General features: G+C 36.4%; 1 pseudogene; it reads right to left on the bottom strand.

Moving 5' to 3' along the window:
* Positions 1-540: 540 nt before the first annotated feature.
* Positions 541-13,810, bottom strand: part of LOC129503999 (nucleophosmin-like) — a 191,539-nt pseudogene continuing 178,269 nt past the window's right edge.

The raw sequence follows: 13,810 nt of genomic DNA, 5'->3' as shown, positions 1-13,810 counted from the left end.
TTCTGTTCATATTCCATTACATATTGCCACTTAGACTTCTCTGTCTCTTGTCTGTAATTTTACAAAATTCAGACTTTAAACACTAAGTTTCAGTTACAGTTTCTATGGCTTTTGCAACCTCTCTTAATTAATCAGTGCAAAGTTTCACTCTACCCCTTCCATATGCTGCAAAATGCTGGAGAGCAGATATTAATTAATTGAAAATGTTTTTTCTGTTTTTAAAGACAGAATTTTGATCTGCTCATTTCTAAATATTCTGAGTTTGTCTGCATCACTGCAGCAATTGAAAGGCATTTTGTAACCTGCTTCTTTGGGGAGAAAGATTAACTTTGAAATTGAAGCCAAAAACAGCTCCATAGATAATAGAAACACCATGATAACTTCTTTGCTACATTATAAATCATCTCCTTTCCTTACCAATAGAAAGAATCACAACTTTTCTTCCTTCCTTCCTTCCTTCCTTCCTTCCTTCCTTCCTTCCTTCCTTCCTTCCTTCCTTCCTTCTTTCTCTTTAACCTCCTTCACCATCCATTGTTTCAGCTATGCACCACCATATATAAACTGCTCATACTTGTCACTACATACTTCAGCGTCACTGAAGTGAACATCTATTCCTTCAGAGTCACTCCCTATGAAAAAAAAGATAAAAAACATATTAAACTGCATATATCTAATCATCTCAAATCCTAGGTCCATGTTTTGGGTAGAGAGAACATAAAATTCACAATATGCTTCAATGAATCATCCTTTTAGGCAACATATAACTAAGTGTATCTTTTGTTTATGCTAAACCTGATAAGAAAGTAATGTTTTAGGGAAAAAGTAGAAGAGATAACTTGTTTATGTTTAGAAAATATTTCATAATCCAAGAAAAATCCTAGGACAACCTAGTGTGAAATAAGTATAGCTGGTTGGGTGGTCACCCTAATCCCAGCTGGCCAATGAGTCAGCCAGCACACGAACACAAAGGAAATAGAAGTTGCAGGCATATAATTCATATCAAAGGCAAAGCAGGCTAAATGTATCCCTTCCAACTTTAAAAAAAAAAAATCATCCTCTTCCTAGCTCCCAGTACTTTCCTCTTTCATGACATTTTCTGCTTGTGAGGGAGTCTCAGATATTAAATGTAAAACTAATTATATTCCTTGATAAATGCTTTGGATGGGGAGACATATAGTCACTCTTGAAACCTACTGGGAAGCCTCCTGATAGATTTCATGCCAATAGATGAGGTTACTAAGGCTCACAGCAGAAAGTACACTTTTTTGAAGTTCTTGATAACTGCATTCCTCTTTATAGGTCTACTGTTGATCTGATGATAACTTTTATACCTTCTACAGCATTGAGTTAATAGCATAGAGAAGATTCTCAATGAACACATATTGAGTAAATCAAAGCAAAACCTACTCTCAGGACTATTTGCTAGAGAATATCACTCCAGAAGGTTTAACCAAGATTTCACTATCCTTATTATTGGAACACAACTCTCCTTTATCTACAATAGCATGTCTATGAGAGAGAATATAGAGCTCTTTTATAAGGCTATTTTCCCCTGGTTTTCTGAAATTTTATTACACAAGCCTTTTTACATATTTTTCTGGCACTTGGGCTTATGAGTGCTAAAAGTCAAGGTTCCTCACATAATGGTTCACTTTTTAAACTATTAATATTTCCAGAGTCTTCCTAGCAATAAATAATATAATTCATTATCATCCTTTTATTGACCAGTATTCTAGGTAGCTTATTTATAATAATTAATTCTTAAAATAAAAAAATAAACTAACATAAAACTGCAGGCTAAAATATCCTAGAAGACTAAAACTTGCTGAATGCATCGACTCTGAAAGCAATCTAAAAATGTCACAGAATCAGCTTTTGCCTGAACTTTACTCAAGGGAATCATGTATTTATTTCTTTGCCTTGTATAGAACTGAATCAAGGCAGGAGCCAATAAAGAATCCTCATTACCACTGTCATTTTGAAATCTCATCTTCAGTTCTGATGGGCCATCAATATCAAGAGTCTTTCTCTCAATCTTTCAAAGGCACACAGCCCCAATGTTATCTGCGAATTCATCATCAGTTATATGCTGTTATCTCAGTAATTGAAGAAGAGTGTAGGATTAGAATCTCTACAACTAAATGAGGAAAGACAATATTTCTTGCATTTCTCACTCTTAACACCTAGGTCATAAGCGCAGATTGATTTGAGTTCATCCCATTATCCCTAGTACTATTTTATCCCCTCAGTGTTCCACATGTAAGGTTGCTCTAGCTAAAACTCCAGAGAGGTTTTTGGGGTGAAGAAGCTGAGAAATGACATCAGTTAAAAACTATAGGTAGTTACTATGTTTTTTTTTTGGTTTTTTTTTTTTTGAGTTACTATGTTTTGAAAGAAATGGAGATATGAGTTTATCTTTGAGCCACCTTATTATTTTGCTTTGAAAAGCAGTCTTGGTGATCCCACATGCTTCTCCTATTCCACTTTCCATGTTGTTTGTTTGCTCTGAGTCCCTAAAGGGTGTCCTTTACAGACTGTTTTTTCTAATGGCTGCTCTCTGGTTGGTTTTAGCTATTGGAAGGCACTGTCAGGACAAGCGAGGACAAGAAAGAAAATGTGGTATTTCTTCTTCCTTTTCTTCTGGTCACAGCATTTCAACTTGCTGTCCAGAAATATTCTTCCTACTGGGTAGCCCCTCATCCACTCTCATTTATCAGTAGCCTCCCATAACATTATTTTATTCCCCTATCCATTAAGATCTGAGCAGAGGGATTAGGTATCAGTGCCCTAAATTGTTGTCGCTGGGTACCTCAGCATTCCTTATGTGTTTGTGTTCTCCTACCCCTGAGCTAAACTCCTAGGCTGTAGGGATTTTGGTCCTGTTCATCACTCTACCAGCCACAGAAGAGTACTTGGCACTTATAGGTTCTTAAGAGATGCCAATGTTAAAAGTTCAGTCTAGAATAAGATGAGATTTTAGGATGTTTACTTCGGTTTACTGAGTATGATATATATATATACTCAACAACTTTCAAAACTTAAAGACTGACATATTCTGGAAAAGCATAGACCTTGGCATCACACAGTCCTGAAATTATTGCTGTCTGTCTTTCCATTTTACCTTTCAGGTACTGTGGCCACTTCTTGGTGCTTCATTCAGTGCCTTCATCTGATAATACTCTCCTAAGTGACATTCTTAGTATTACATGAGAAAGTTCTGAAAACACTCAGCACTGTCTCTGGCACATTGAAACTTAATCCTACTACTCTTGCTTCAAGATGAATGTATTTTCAAAACCTGGCTAGCCTTCCTTTTTCCTACAGAGTAATAGAGCTGTTAAAAAGAAGGGACTCAGAATGGCCACTCAATCAAAATACCAAACGATGAAAAGGTCAAAGCAGTATAGCTACCTTTATAATTCATAGATTATTGAATGCATTAACATTCCAATCCCTCATTCTTAAAGAAAAGATTATACTAAGGACCCCAAATGGCCACACATCAATCCTCTCCTATGACAATAGTTGTTCCTTTTCTGGGAAATGTAGAAAAGTAACCTCAGCTGACACTGAACTTCAATTTGGATGCCATACTGTGCTTCTGGTTTTGATAACAAATGGATCCCCAGGAGGAGAGCAATAGGAAATACTCTAGATGCTCACAAAAGAAAAAGGCTTTCAAATGTGCTGTGGGTTAATTTCAACCAAACTGTCAGGTCTAGAAAATTATGTAATTGACATCCCTGCTTAAGAATATTTTGAGCTTTCGAAAGGCTAGGCTGGGCTTTTTACACAGTCTTTAAACAAGCAATCAAGCATCTGCTTCCCAAATTAAAGAGCCAAAAGACTAACTGATGTGAGTTCATGATTACAATGTCAAATATTTCTTTGTAATTGTTGGACCATTTTCAACTCAATCAGTTTTATTTTTATTTTTCATGATATTTCCAGGGATAACATAGACTCATAATCACAGTCTGTTAGAATTATAAAGGGCTTTCGGGACCTCTTAACCCATCCCTCTCATTTTATAGAAGAGAAAACTGAGGACTACAGAGGGTAAGTGGCTAGTCTAAGGTCACAAAGTTAGTTAGCAGCTAAGCCAGCATAACAGTGAAACCAACTTCAATTTCAAATAGACAGCTATTAAAAATATTTCATACAAATTCCACTTTCTTCTAAATTTCTCCTTAAGAAAGGGCTTAATAACATCTATGATGAAAGCACTATAAAATAAGTTGCTTGGATCATGTGAAGACAACTCTGAACATCATGAGAGATAAATATCTTAGTATAATAAAAGAATCGTGCTCTGAAATCTGCTAAGGAAATAACCAGCACTTCCCTTCCTTCCTTCCAGCAGCCACTGGGACCAAGATTTTGCAAGAAGGTTAGGTCACATATCACAAGTCAATTAAAAAAGCAACTAGTAATTTGGGATAATCAAATTTATCATTTCACAACAAGAGTTTAAAATACAGTTGCTTGAAGAATTGTGGTGTAAAAGATGCAAAAGATTATACTTTCACTTATTAAGAAATAGCAATGAAATAATAACGAGTGCGAAGGAAGGCTGCATATGGTAGAAAAGACTCATAGGAATAGCACAATATTTATCCTCTAGGCAAGCATATAACCTGTGGATGCTAGGTGGATTAGCATCTAATTTGTGTTAATTCTAGTAGATGTTAAAGCAAAGTGGCCTTCTGTTGGAGATCACAGTCCTAGTATGCTGGTTTCAGGATCTGGTTTTATAATTTTTGTTTTGGCAGACAAAAAGAGATTTTATTTTGCTTGATAATAGTAAAAAAAAAAAAGGGAAGGGGGCAGTGTATATTGCTTTCAAGTGATTATCCCTCATTACCAGAAACGTGTAAGTTCTCTCTTTTCTGTTTTCAGCAATAATGAAGATTCAGTGTTGTTCTGGTGATGAAGGATTTTACTCTGGTTTCTTTTTCCCAGGCAAAAGATTATACTTAGTTCTGGATATTTCTTCTCCAGGCATCAGAGTGGAAAGGTATTTTCTAATCCTTCAAAACTGTAGCCTTCAAATGGATTGGCTTGAGTTAGGCAAACTCTGCCAGTAATCCTGGAACTATTCTGACCTACTTCTTTAAGTGTTAAAAATACATACCCATAAAACTTCTTTGATCCTGTATTTTCTATTTCATTCCCATACTGCAGAGTAAATAAAATCCACAGAATCAATGCAGATTTCTAAAATGTAATCTCTTATCATGTAGTTTACCTACCTTACCTACTGTGCTAGCTCTTTTTCTTCTGCTCTCCCCAGCTCTCAGTGCCAGATCTATTCTCTGTCTTAACTTGGTACCCAGGAAGCCTGACTTCTGTAGACTGCAGACGGCGGCTCTCATGCCCTCTGACTTCCGTTGGGTTTAGCAGAGTGGAAATGACAGAAAGGTTGGCCTGCTGAGGTACTTGTATATAAGAACCACACTTCTCCATGGCCAGAGTTTCTGTTGGCTGGCTTCGACTTCAGGATCCAGTCTCACTGGACTCTGGTAATATAATTTTCCTCTCTAATTCCTTCTGGCTAAAGAGTTGGAATGACTTCTGACTGTTATGAGTCCTTGAGTGCCTCACATTTCCCAGATGGTTTCTTTAGGCTTGTGCTCATTTCTGTACATAGTACTCTCATCGCTCCTTTAAATTCTCTTTGATTAAACCTTTTGCATGCGCCCTTAGTTGCATGTCAAAACACCATCTGACGTGCCACTATCACTATGTATCGAATTTTTGTCTGTCTTACAAAAATTATTCTTGAAGAGGGCAGAGAAGAAAAAGGCTGCCTCATTTTACTAGGGCCTTCAGTATCCACTGCAAAGCCACCACTTGACATTAGATTGAGCAGCATAGGGTACACATTATCCTGTTTTATTAACAAAACCATGGTCAAAATCATGATAAACAGACTGGATTTCATTCTACATGGGGAATGAAGACACTTTGGGTTTTATTTTGAGGGTGAAATAATCTGTATTTACTTTTGAAATACCAAAATCTAGGAGATGTATTTCATATACAGATTTTTATCTCATTTCTTCCTAATACATATCTAGTTAGATAAAATAATTGGTTTCATTTTAGAGGTGAGAAAAATAAAGGCTAAATGAGTTTAAGTCAGAGATCAAAAGGCAAGTGGCTGCGTTGGGACCTTCTCAAATCCAAGAGGCTGGTGACTTCATGAGAAATACGACATTTTACTTCTAATTGCCAGTTCCTGCTGCACCAGCCTGCACACCTCAATTGCTCTCACAGACAGTAAAAATATAATTGAGAGAGTAGAAGGATAGTATGTTCTTCTGAATGCATCTTCTGTGTGTTTAGTCATGCTTGAAATTCCACCATCAGAAGGTTAACCATTTAGCAACTCTACCTAGGTTATAGAATAATTGTTCCTATTTACTTCGTTCACTTAGACACTAACTTTTCTGAAGAGTAATTAAAGGAGTGCATGGCATTCAAATAAAAATAAGACAAGGCAAGAATAGCTATAGTCCTTCTGACTAAAGATACCTTCAATGAAGGAATAAATGTTTTCAGAAAGTTTTAATTTGATGACACCCACAAACTTCCTGTCTAGTGCGTGACAGAGAACCTTGAGAATAAGGACCAGATCCTACCTTTAATTAAATCCTCATCCCTTGGCTTAGACCTTGGCAAACTTTAGATGCTGAGGCTATGCTTTTGAAGTAAATTTCTTAGATACAAATAATTCCAGATCAAGCACCAAAATAGAGCTTTTCTGGACTCAGAACTTGTATGCAAAATGTAAGTAGAATTATATGTTAAAATTGAAAATGTTCAAATCAGGCTCTTTCTCTTCTCTTGACTCTCTGACCCCACCACCTGCCAGCACCATCCTCATGTGGGGAAGCAGGATTTGGCAGATCATATTAATGGAGTACTGAAGTGAGAGAAAGCAGAAGGGCAGGAGGGTCCTTCTGTTCAGGTTTGCCACTGCCTTTCTCTTTCCCCCTTCTCTGTGATCCTAATTAAATACCATCCAGGTCCCTTGGGATGTTCTGTGCCCAAACTCCAAGTCCACAAAACCTGGGCTAACTCCTCTAAAGTGTGGCTCTGCCCTCATCTTTCCCTGGACAACAGCAACAGCAACTGGAGGAAGAAAGGAAGAGCTGAGAACTAAGACAGGATTCTCACCTGGGCCACTGTAGACAAACAGAAGAAGATGTGTTTGGCAGGAGAATGTACTTCTAATCGCTAGAAAGTGAAACCTCTAGAGCATCTGGGTAGCTCAGTCCATTAGATTTCTGACTCTTGGTTTCAGTTCAGATCATGATCTCAGGGTCCTGAGATGGAGCCCCACGGCAGCCTCCTTGCTCAGTGAGGAGTCCATTTCCCCTCTCTTATCCTCTGCCCCTCCCCCTACTTATGCATAATCTCTCTCTTTCTTTCTCTCTGAAATAAATAAATAAATAAATAAATAAATAAATAAATAATAAATATTTCTTAAAAAAAAAAGAGAGGGAGAAGAAAGTGGAACATCTATGAAGGAAGTCAGTGTTCTTTCTAACAGGAGACATGGTGATGCCCAGATCTCCCTGATGTCATCCAGTGGTTATTAGACTCTAGAGCTTCTGTATCAAATAAATATAGTGACCACTAGCCACTTGTGATTAATGAACACTTAAAATGTATTAGTGTGACATGTTGAAATGATAATATTTGAATATGTTGGCTGAAATAAGATATAATTGCTTCATCCTTATTTTTACTTTTTAAAAATGTGGTTGTTAGAAAAAATTAAATTGAATATTAGATTTATGGTATTGTACAGTGCTGCTCTAGAGAAAAGAAAAATAAAACTGGAGATCAAGTAAGGTTAAGAGATAGAACGTAAACAGAGGATGAATAAAAAACCCTCACCCAGAATCCTGTTAAAGACTTAAAGAAGAGTGAATAACTGTTCTTCTTAAAGTACTCTGAAAAATAGAAGAGTAAGGAATCCTTCCAAATTCATTCTATGAGGGCATTAACCTGACACCAAAATGAGATAAAAATACTACAGAAAAATAGAACTACAGGCCACTAGCTCTGATGAACATAGATGAAAAAATCCTCAATGAAATATTAGCAAACTGAATCCAACAAAACATTTAAAAAAATCATTCATCACGATCAAGTGGGATTTATTCCTGGTATGCAAGGTAGATCAATATTCACAAATCAATCAACATGATTCATCACATCAACAAGAGAAAGGATAGAAACCATATGATCATTTTTATAGATACAGAAAAAGCATTTGACAAAGTACAATATCCATTCATGATAAAAACCATCAGCAAAATAGCATTCGAGGGAACATACCTCAACATAAAGGCCATATATAAAAAACCCACAGATACTATCATCCTCAATGGGGAAAAAATGAGAGCTTTTCTCTTAAAATCAGGAACAAGACAAGGATGTCCACTCTCACCACTTTTATTCAACATAGTATACTGGAAGTCCTAGCCACAGCAGTCAGACAAGGAATAAAAGGGACCCAAATTGATTAGGAAGAAATAAATTTCCACTGTTTGAAGATGACATGATACCATATATAGAATACCCTAAAGACTCCACCAAAACACTACTAGAACTGATCAATGAATTCAGTTAAGGTTACAGGATACGAAATCAGTATATAGAAATTCATTGCATTTCTAGACACTAATAATGAAAAAGCAGAACGAGAAATTAAGAAAACAATGTTGTTTGTAATTGCACCAAAAATAACAAAATACCTAGGAATAAATTGAACAAAGAGGTGAAAGACCTATACTCTGAAAACTATAAAACACTGATGAAAAAAATTAAAAATGACACAAATGGAAAGATATTACATGTTCATGAATTGGAAGAATAAATATTATTAAAATATCCATACTACACAAAGTAATCTGTAGATTTAATGCAATTCCCTTCAAAATACCAACAGCATTTTTCACAGAACTAGAACAAAGAATCTTAAGATTTGCATGGAGCTATAAAAGACCTCAAGTAGCCAAGCAATCCTGAAAAAGATGAAAACTGGAGATATCACAATCCTGAGTATCAAGATATACTATAAAGCTGTAGTAATCAAAACAGTATGGTACTGGCACAAAAATAGATACATAGATCAAAAGAACAGAGAGCCCAGAAATAAACCCACAATTATATGGTCAATTAATCTTTGATAAAGGAAATAAGAATATCCGATGCGAAAAGATCTCTTCAACAAATAGTTGAGAAAACTGGACAGCTAAATGCAAAATAATAAAACTGGACCACTTTTTTACACCATACACAAAAATAAATTCAAAATAGATTAAGGACTTCAATGTGAAAACTGAAACCATAAAAATCCTAGAAGAGAGCACAATCAGTAATTTCTCTGATATTAGCTGTAGCAATATTTTTCTAGATATATCTCCTGAGGCAAAGGGAAACAAGCAAAAATAAACTATCAGTACTACCTTGAATTAAAAATCTTCTGTACAGCAAAGAAAACAGTCAACAGAGCTAAAAGACAACCTATCAAATGGGAGAAGATATATGCAAATGGAATATCTGATAAAGGTTTAATATTCAAAATATATAAAGAGCTTGTATAACTCAACACCAAAAAAAAAAAAAATCCCAAATAATCCAATTAAAAATGGGTAGAAGACATGAACAGACATTTCTCCAAAGAAGACATACAGATGGCCAAGAGGCCCATGAAAAGATGCTCAACATTGTTAATCATCAGCAAAATGCTAATCAAAACTACAAAGAGTTGTCATCTCATACCTGTTAGAATGGCTAAAATCAAAAACACAAGAAACAAGTGTTGATAAGGATGTGAAGGAAAAGGGCACTTGTGCACTGTGGGTAGGAAGCCAGCTAGTGAAGCCGCTGTGGAAAAGAGTATGGAGGCTCCTCAAAAAATTAAAAATAGAAATACCATATGATCTAGTAATGCTACTACTGAATATTTACCCAAAGAATACAAAAACACTAATTTGAAAAGATATATGAACCCTATGTATATTGCAACATTATTTATAATAGCCAAATTATGGAAGCAGCCTGTGTCCATCAATAGATGAATGGATAAAGAGGAAGTGGTACACAATGGAACATTACTCAGTGATAAAATAGAATGAAATCCTGTGATTTGCAACAACATGGTTAGATTTAGAAGTATAATGTTAAGTGAAATAAGTCAGTCAGAGAAAAACAAATACCACATGATTTCACTCATATGTGGAATTTAGGAAACAAAACAAAGAACATAGGAAAAAATGAGAAACCAAAAAGCAGACTTAACTATAGAGAATAAACTGTTGGTTACCAGAGCAGAGGCAGAGAAGTGAGTGAATTAGACAAGAGATTACGAGTACATTTATCATGATGAGCACTGAGTAATATATACAATTGTTGAATCACTATATTGTACCCTTGAAACTAATACAGAACTGTGTGTTAGCTATAATGGAATTACGAAATTTAAAAAATTGAAAATAAGTAAATAATCCTCACCCAATTTCCCAATTTGAACAAAGACTCTAAACATCATTAATTCATTAATTCTCTTTTCCAAAGAGAATAACATATTAACTAACACACTGACATCCTCTGAAAGCTCACATCACTGGAAATCATCACCATTCCAAACCATTATCTGTCCTTGATTAGTATCAAATGATTCTGTTCTGCTGCCTCCAGGACTCTGTAAGCTTTTAAAAAGCAAGGAATGCACCCTAATACTTGTCTTTACCCATCATAGGATGGATACTAAAATAATGAATCTAGGTGAATGATGAAATGAATTTAGGTCTACTAAAATAATGAATCACAAAAGCACTCAATAAATATTGATCATCTGATTAACCAAAATAAGATAAAAGCAGAGTTTTAGAATAAATAGTTATTGAATGAATGGCCAGCTTAGTTGTATGTGTGTGTTTATGCGTGTATGCCAGTGTAGGCCACACAATATTTAGCATGAAGTTATTAAACATGACTCCCTTTTCCCCAGCTACCAATCCTAGGGAAATATTTAATAGCAATACACACTAGGGGTGATAAGAGACATATTCCTGATGAGGACTCCATATTCAGTTTCCATTTCCAGCCAAAAAAACCTCTCCCCACTGAAAGTGGTTCTCTCTCCCTCCCAACCAGGAGCTTTATAGTGGAGAATGTGAGTCCTATAGACATGATGCTTCTGCCAAATACACTGGTGACGATAAATTCTTAGATTTGAGACTTGGAGTGTCCTAGTACCATTCAGACATACTTTTCACAAGACTTAATACTAGAATAAAGCAGAAGGGCTTTGAAGCAAAAAAACTTATAACATAGATCATAACAGTATAATAGATACTAGTCATCAATATCAGACTTATTTTTGTAGGAACAGTATTGTTGAAGAGAAGCTAAAGACTCAGAACAGAACCCAAAGACTGTGGAGACACAACTTACTAAGTGCTTACTCTGTATAGATCCAATCATTTTGCAAATATTGTGTATAATTTAGGTATTCTTATTCCCATTTTGCAGATTAAGAAAATGAAAATCTGGGAAGCCCAATCATCAGAGTTCCCATATCTAGCTTGTGATTTGGTTGGAATTTAAAATCAAATAGGTCTATGTTAGGTTGCATAATTCCTTCCTTTGATTATGTGTTTTATTTTGCCTTTTTTTTTTAGTAGGATCTGAACAAGAAGAGTTGGACACTTGGGATGCCTGGGTGGCTTAGCACTGAGCATCTGCCTTTGGCTCAGGTTGTGATCCCAGGGTCCTGGAATCAAGTCCCACATCAGGCTCCCTGCATGGAGCCTGCTTCTCCCTCTGCCTGTGTCTCTGCCTCTCTCTGTGTCTCTCATGAATACATCAAATCTTAAAAAAAAAAAAAGAGTTGGATGCTTAACAAATTGAGCCACCCAGGTGCCCCATGTGCATTCTTTTCGTACAGGATTATTTGTAGTAAATTGTACACCATTTTCCACCTGGAGTGTTTGTCCATCTCAAACACTTTGTGTGTCTATCAACACATCTTTTTGTTTGCTTTAAGGAGGCCACAGTTAAAGATTTTTTCAGGGATACTTGTGATCACTCTATAGACCATTTGAATTGTGACTATGACACATGTCATAAGGAAAACTCAGAAGAGCAGTGCCCTGTATGGAATTCAGCCTTCCTGAGACTTAATTGTGCATGGGTAACCTGCTGCATGCTGCACACTGCATGTATGCAACTCAATGCTGATGATCAGGGTAACCACAGAACCACTCAACATAGAATAACACAGATCACATGCTACCCTGGGGCCTTAGCCAAGCATGTATCACTTTATTCTGTAAACTGGAGAACTGGCCTCTATAAGCCCCAAACTGTATATTTGTGAGAACAGAGCTGCGAATGTTTTCATTTTGTGACAATCATCCAGTTTATTATCTTGGAATATGTACAACAGAAATAAAACAAGACAAAAATCCTACAGACTGTGGAAGTGGAAGTAGGAGTAGAGGATGATGTGGAGATGGAAAACAAAGACAATGATGCTGCATTTTTTTTAAATATTTGAGTTATTATTCCTTAGAAAAAGATGCAGTCAGTTTGAGAAAATACTGGAGTCATTAAAATACGGCAAATCAAGGTCTTGAGGACTCCTAACTTCAAATATCCCTTGGTGCTAACTAATGGTTCCTGCAAACAACAATCCCACAGAGTATGTAGATTTACATACTTCTCTATAAAATTCTTAAAAATTAAAAGCAGGTGCTACCTCCAAGCAGCATTCTTTGACGCTGCTCTTCCACAGAGGCTTAGGTTTTATTTTAAACAAGAGGTCTAAAAAAAAAAAATAAAAAAAATAAAAATAAAATAAAAATAAAAATAAAATAAAATATAAAATAAAACAAGAGGTCTGATTTCACTTTGGAAACCTGTGGAGAGCAACCCAGGGCAAAGCTGAGTGGAGTCTGGAACAGTTCCCATGGGAGTTGGAAGGCAGAGACATCAGGCCCCAAACATGCTCTTCTATTGAGAGATTCTGTTCTTAAAAGCCTTGCCCTATGAAAAATGGGGAATATGAACCACTCATGTGAGTCCAGAAAAAACAACAACAACAACAACAACAACTGATCTCTGTTGTAGAGAGAGCACATGGATCAAGCCCCATCTGTCCTTTAAACTATAGTATTAATGAGATTTTTTTTTCCTCAGAAAGGAGAATGGGAAGTGAGCAGAGGGTACTGGCAAGTTGTGGCTGGCACAGTAAGGGGGGTGATGGTGGTGGCACTGGGATGGGAAGTTACTGCTATGGTGGAGGTGATAAGGACAGGGGGCAGTGATAAAAATGGAAGGTGGTGGCAGTGGTGATGGTGGAGGTGGGGGCAGTAGTAGCATTGGTGGAAAGAAGATAAGGACTAAGAACACTGCGCTCAGAGATGGGACAATGAGGGTTCTAAACAACACCCCAATTGTTCCAGTCATTCATTCCCTGACATACCTCCTCCTTCACCGTATATATTTAGGCTTCTTGCAATGTTGCAGTTTAATAACGAAATTGCGTAATTTGTAGAGTTTCTATTTTCCCCACTCTAGTCAACTGAAATCTGAATACAAAATGCCATTTTGTTGTGGTGGTTGTTGCTCAGGGAGGAGAGGTGAGGAATGTCCTCCCAGCTTCTTCTGTGCCACAGAATTCACGATAAGCCTCAGAACATTAGTTTGTTTCCCTTCCCTTTGGCTCTGCCTTAGAAAAAATCTCGGGAAAAAAATGCTCCCAAAGGAGAAACCCAGGGATGAG

This window comes from Nyctereutes procyonoides, unplaced genomic scaffold (assembly GCF_905146905.1).
Source record: "Nyctereutes procyonoides isolate TBG_1078 unplaced genomic scaffold, NYPRO_anot_genome, whole genome shotgun sequence".
NCBI classification, from domain to species: domain Eukaryota; kingdom Metazoa; phylum Chordata; class Mammalia; order Carnivora; family Canidae; genus Nyctereutes; species Nyctereutes procyonoides.
The sequence above is the reverse complement of the archived record's forward strand: the minus strand, read 5'-3'. Positions and strand labels throughout refer to the sequence as shown.